At 49.2% G+C, this 5,946-nt stretch overlaps 1 pseudogene; it reads right to left on the bottom strand.

Annotated features, from left to right (window-relative positions):
* Positions 1-2,745: 2,745 nt before the first annotated feature.
* Positions 2,746-4,299, bottom strand: LOC100457584 (inosine-5'-monophosphate dehydrogenase 1-like; annotated as a pseudogene).
* Positions 4,300-5,946: the final 1,647 nt, after the last annotated feature.

Here is a 5,946-nt window from a genome sequence, read left to right as displayed (position 1 = left end):
TTAACATACTATAAAAAGATTACCTTTCGGGGGAAGGAATCCGGGCTTAAGGCCATTCCAAAATATCCAAGTTGATTACACAGAAATGCCTCCAATAGGTCATCTAAAATATTTACTAGTGATAGTAGACCACCTCACTCACTGGGTCGAAGCTATCCCCTTTTCAAATGCAACAGCCAATAATGTAGTTAAGGCCCTAATTGAAAAAATGTTACCCAGGTTTGGACTAATAGAAAATATTGACTCAGACAATGGAACTCATTTCACTGCACACGTTATTAAAAAGCTATCCCAAACATTAGACATTAGATGGGAACACCATACTCCCTGGCACACCCCCTCATCAGGGAGAGTAGAAAGGATGAATCAGACTCTAAAGAACCACTTAACCAAATTAGTCTTAGAGACTCGATTGCCATGGACGAAGTGTCTTCCTATTGCCCTGCTGAGGATTCAAACTGCACCACGGAAAGATATTGGTCTTTCTCCTTATGAGATGCTCTACGGATTACCTTATTTGCACTCCACTGCTGATATTCCTACCTTTGAAACGCAGATCAATTCCTTACAAATTATATACTTGGTCTATCTTCTATTTTCTCTTGTCTTAAAACTAAAGGTGTATTAGCACAGGTGCCACCCTTGGAGTTCCTGGTGCATCAGCATCAGCCTGGGGATCACATCCTCATCAAGAGCTGGAAAGAGGAGAAGCTCGAGCCAGCCTGGGAAGGTCCTTACTTAGTGCTCCTAACTACTGAAACCACAGTCCACACAGCAGAGAGAAGATGGACTCACCACACCCGAGTCAAGAAAGCGCCGCCCCCTCCAGAGTTGTGGGCCATAGTCCCAGGGGAAAACCCTACCAAACTAAAGCTAAGAAAAATTTAACTCTCTTTCATCTATTCTATTACTCTGTCTTCTTTGCTCACTCTATCACTGACCATCTAGTTATTAACATAACCAACTCCATTTTGCCTCAAACTATTGCATTTGATGCTTCCCTTGTTATACCCTGTGGGGACTTGTTAAGTCAAAGACAGCCCTCTACTTTAGAAAAGTACCTCTGTGCCTCCTGGCTCTCCTCAGACTGGGCATTAGTGAATTGGGACCATTTAATCCAGGGAGATTTCGATAAAGACCCCAGTGGCAACCATGGGTCTTGCCCCCTCAATGTAGAGCTTTTGTGCCATAGTTGGTCCAACGTTCTGTGGACCACCAAAGAGCAAGGATGGACTGCCCCAACAAGTTTTTGTAGTTTCCTAAAACCATACATTCATTTTATTAAAGGGACAGCCCCTCCCAACTGTCAGCTAAACCAGTGCAATCCTATACAGGTTATTATCTCTAGCCCCCAAAGTTCTTCCTTTTTAAAGCTGGTTCCCTTCTTTAAGCCGGTTTTATGGTATGGAGGCTGAGGTTTCAGGGACAGACCCTACTGGATTCTTTGAAATGCGTTTCTTTGATCCCCCACCGCCTGCACCTTCCTGTAAGCCTTTTTCCAAAACCTCTCACAACGGAACCATTGTTCCTCCTCCATCTAACGACAAGGCCAAGATAGCGATGGTAGAAGTTAAAGACTTAAAACAAGCTTTGACAACTGAGATTGGATACCAAGATGTAAATGCCTACTTGGAATGGATCAAATATTCCGTCCACACGTTAAACAAAAGCAACTGTTATGCTTGTGCACACGGCAGGCCAGAAGCCCAGATTGTCCCCTTTCCACTAGGGTGGTCCTCCAGTCAACCGGGCATAGGTTGCATGATAGCTCTTTTCAAGGATTCTACAGCCTGGGGTAACAAGTCATGCCAAGCTCTCTCTCTGCTATATCCCGAAGTCTGATACCCTGCGGGTCAGCCCCTGAGGGCCATCCAGCTTCCGTTTCCCAACACCAAGTTCACTTCATGTCTCTCACAACAGGCAGGAAACTTAATGCTCCTTGGAGACCTGAAGGGATGCAGTGAGCTTAAGAATTTTTTCTTTCTTTCTTTCTTTCTTTCTCTCTCTTTCTTTTATTCTTTCTTTCTATCTCTTTTTTTCTTTCTTTCTAGACCTGCTTGATTTATTCTGATTATTTAATACACAATGACGCAACTGTGATCCCAAAGTGTGCAAAGTTAAAGCCTTCAACTGCAGCTGAGGAGAGGGCAGGAATGGTACACCTGGGGACGGTGGTGAGTCAGAAATGACAGGCAGGCAGCCATGACCAGGGAAGCCTCCTCCACAGGGACAGGGACAGGGAAGTGGCCTGAGGAGCAGGACTCAAGGGTAGTCCAGGGCCGGGGAATGGGGCAAAGACCTCCCCTTGGCCTAGGTCAGGAGCTCAGAAGTGCCACAGGCTGAGGGGGCAGCGGCCCGGGAAGGGCCAGAGGCAGGGCCAGGAGAGCACCATTTCCTAGGGGGGCTGGGGGCAGGGAGGTGCCCTACAGGAGAAACCAGGAGGGGCTACCTGCCTCTGGGGTGGGGGCCAGGCTGGAGCAGGCTGCAGCAAGAAAGGCCTGAGAGCCCGGCTGGCTGGGCTCGGTGGGGCTCCCAGGGCAGTCTGGCCCAGGGAGCAGTCCTGACTCTACAGGGTGGCCCAGCAAGGGCCACGGACCCCTCTGGACCTCCCCTCCTCTCTCCCTGGAAAGTAGCTGGGGAACGTGTAGTGCAAATCTGTGGACCACTCAGTTATGGAGGGAGGCTGTGCCTGAAGGAGGACACTGGGGTGCGCCCCCTCCACCACCTGGGCCTCCACCACTGTCCTCAGTACAGCCACTTCTTGTAAGAGTACAGGCCTTGGACGCCACCCTTGATCTGGGCCAACATGGTCCACTTCTCAAACTTGCGCTCTCCTGAGTAAATCATGGACCAAAGGACAGACAGGTTGTGGGCCCCAGTATCCTGGCAGCCATGCTGGATGCCCACTATGAGGTAGGGCATGAACTTCTAAATGGACCCTTTGTCCTGGATGGAGCCGGAGACACCCTGCGTGATCTTCACATTATACCCCTTGATGAAGTATTGTTTCTGGCTGCTGCTGCTCTTCTCCAGGACATCCAGTGAGCCCATGCCCCGGTACTTCTTGAGCCACACCTCGTCAGAGAAGAAGTACTCGCTGGGGACCTCCGTGGTGGCGGCCAGTAGGGAGCCCATCATCACTGTGGAGGCTCCAAGGGCCAGGGCCTTGACCACGTGCCCCATGGTCTGGATGCCGCCATCGGCTATGATAGGCACACCAAAATGCCGGGCATACTCGGCCACCTTGTACACAGCAGTGCCCTGGGGCTGACTGTAGGCCATCACTTCCTGGGTGATGCAGATGGAGCTGCAGCCCATGCCCACGCAGAGCGCTTCCACACCAGCGTCAATCAGGTTCTTGGCCTGGGCTGCTGTCACCATGTTCCCCCCAATCACCTGGAGGTGGGGGTACTTCTGTTTGATGTAATACACCATGGGCATCTGATACAATGAGTTCCCTTGGGACAAGTCCAAGACTATGACGTCAACGCCCACCTGGGTGAGCAGGTCCAGGCGGTATTTGTCATCCTCACGGGTGCCCACAGCTGCCCCGCACAGCAGCTGCTTGTGGGAATCCTTGGAGGCCAGAGGGTAGTCTCAGTTCTTCTTCATGTTGGTGTGGGCGATGATGGCCACCAGCTCATTGCGATCATTGACGACAGGCAGCTTCCCTTTCTTGCTATGGCTGCAGGATCTCATTTGCCTCTTTCAACATCACACCTGCTGGAGCCACCACCAGCTCAATCCTTGGTGTCATCACCTCACTGAGGAGGGTGATGTGGTCCTTCTCAGCAAGAAAGTTATGTCTCGGGAGGTGACAATGTCCAGCAGCTTGCTGCCCATGGTGCCTGTCTCAGTGATGGGGTTGCCAGAGAAGCCATGCCGCATCTTGGCCTCCAGCACATCACCCATAGTGTGTGAGGGGCTCAGTACCACGGGGTCCATGAAAAAGCCCCGTTCAAACTTCTTGACCTTCCGCACCTCGTTGGCCTGGAACTCTGGGGTGCAGTTGTGGTGAATGAAACCAATACCTCCCATCAGAGCCATCGCGATGGCCATGTCAGCTTCTGTCACAGTGTCCATGGGGGAGGAGATCAGTGGCGTCTTCAGCGTGATCTTCCAGGTCAGGGCTGAGGTCAGGTCCACCTCATCAGCTATGAAGTCTATGAATCCTGGGAGAATCAGGAAGTTGTTGTAGGTGAGGCCGTCGCAAGCTGCTGCACCGGTGAAGAGCTGCTGCGCCGTGAGCCCGTCCTTGGACATGTAGCCGGTGCCACCTCTGATCAGGTAGTCTGCCATGCTGCCGCGAGACCCCACGACTGGACATAAACACCTGTGTGGCTGCCAGCCACTGCTGCTGCTGCTGACGCTGCACCGTGGCCATGCTGTCGCCACAGGCCAGGCAGGCTCGAGCTTAAGAATTTTCAAGAGCTTACCAATCAGTCAGCCCTTGTTCATCCCCGAGCGGATGTGTGGTAGTATTGTGGTGGACCTTTACTGGACTCTGCCAAATAACTGGAGTGGCACTTATGCTTTAGTCCAGTTGGGTATCCCTTTCGCCCTGGCATTTCATCAACCAGAGGAAGGAAAAATAAGACATCGTAAAGTGAGAGAAGCCCCTTATGGGTCTTTCGACTCTCACGTCTATTTAGACACAATTGGAGTCCCACGGGGAATACCAGATAAATTTAAAGCCTGAAATGAAATAGCTGCAGGATTTGAGTCAATATTTTGGTGGGTGACAATTAATAAAAATGTAGATTGGACAAATTACATCTATTACAACCAACAGCGATTTATTAACTACACTAGAGATACTGTTAAAGGAATAGCTGAGCAGTTAGAGGCTACTAGCCAGATGGCTTGGGAAAATAGGATAGCCTTAGACATGATATTAGCAGAAAGAGGAGGAGTTTACGTCATGATTAAAACTCAACGTTGCACCTTCAACACCGCCCCTAATGGAAGTATAACAAAGGCATTGCAAGGACTGACTGCTCTATCCAATGAGTTAGCCAGCAACTCAGGGGTAAACGACCCCTTTAGAGGATGGCTAGAAAAGTGGTTTGGTAAATGGGAAGGAGTAATAACCTCGATTCTTACCTCCCTCGTAGTCGTAATAGGTGTACTTCATCTTGTCAGGTGCTGTGTCATATCATGCATCCGTGGGTTGGTGCCGAGGCTCATAGAAGTGGTACTTACTAAGATTTCCCTTAACTATTCTCCACCTTAACCAGAGAAGCTCCTTCTTTTGGAAAATCAGGCAGAACAACTAAGCCAAGACATGTTAAAGGAGTTTGAAGAAAAAACTGCAAGGAAAAATGCCAGAGGAGGAAGTTGTTAAATATGAGTTATAAATTTGTCTTCAAAGAATTAATATGTCAGTATGTTCAATTCTTTGCCTTCTACTTTTAAACTTAACTTCCACGTAAGGCAACCTTTTCCGATTACCTACTCCATCCTAACTCATTCTCCACCCTGACTCATTCTGATTTCCTACTCTACCCTGACTCATTCTGATTATCTGCTCTGTCATAACCATTTTTCCCGCCAAACCACTCTCCCCATCACTCTCTTTAAATTAGCCAATCGGAATTAGTTTAGCCTGTGCGGTCTAACCCCAGCCAATAGGGGAATGACACAGCATCAGGGACCACATGTGTCAGGGATAAGAACCCCTTCCCCTCCCTTGTCCAAGTGTGTGCTTACCATTGCTCCATCTGTAAGGGCGCACCCTTCTATAGAAGTAACTTGCCTTGCTGAGAATTAAAAAGAAAATTTTATATTCGAGTGCTATTTCTTTTGCAGCAACAAAACTTTATTTATAACAAAGTGTTGATTTTTTTGTTTGTTTTCTTTTCTTTTGAGATGGAGTCTTGTTCTGTCGCTGTCGCCCAGGCTGGAGTGCAGTGGCGTGATCTCGGCTCATTGCAACCTCCGCCTTCT

Source organism: Pongo abelii, chromosome 6 (assembly GCF_028885655.2).
Source record: "Pongo abelii isolate AG06213 chromosome 6, NHGRI_mPonAbe1-v2.0_pri, whole genome shotgun sequence".
Classification (NCBI taxonomy): domain Eukaryota; kingdom Metazoa; phylum Chordata; class Mammalia; order Primates; family Hominidae; genus Pongo; species Pongo abelii.
Note: the sequence above shows the minus strand (reverse complement) of the source record. Positions and strands in the feature narration are given on the sequence as shown.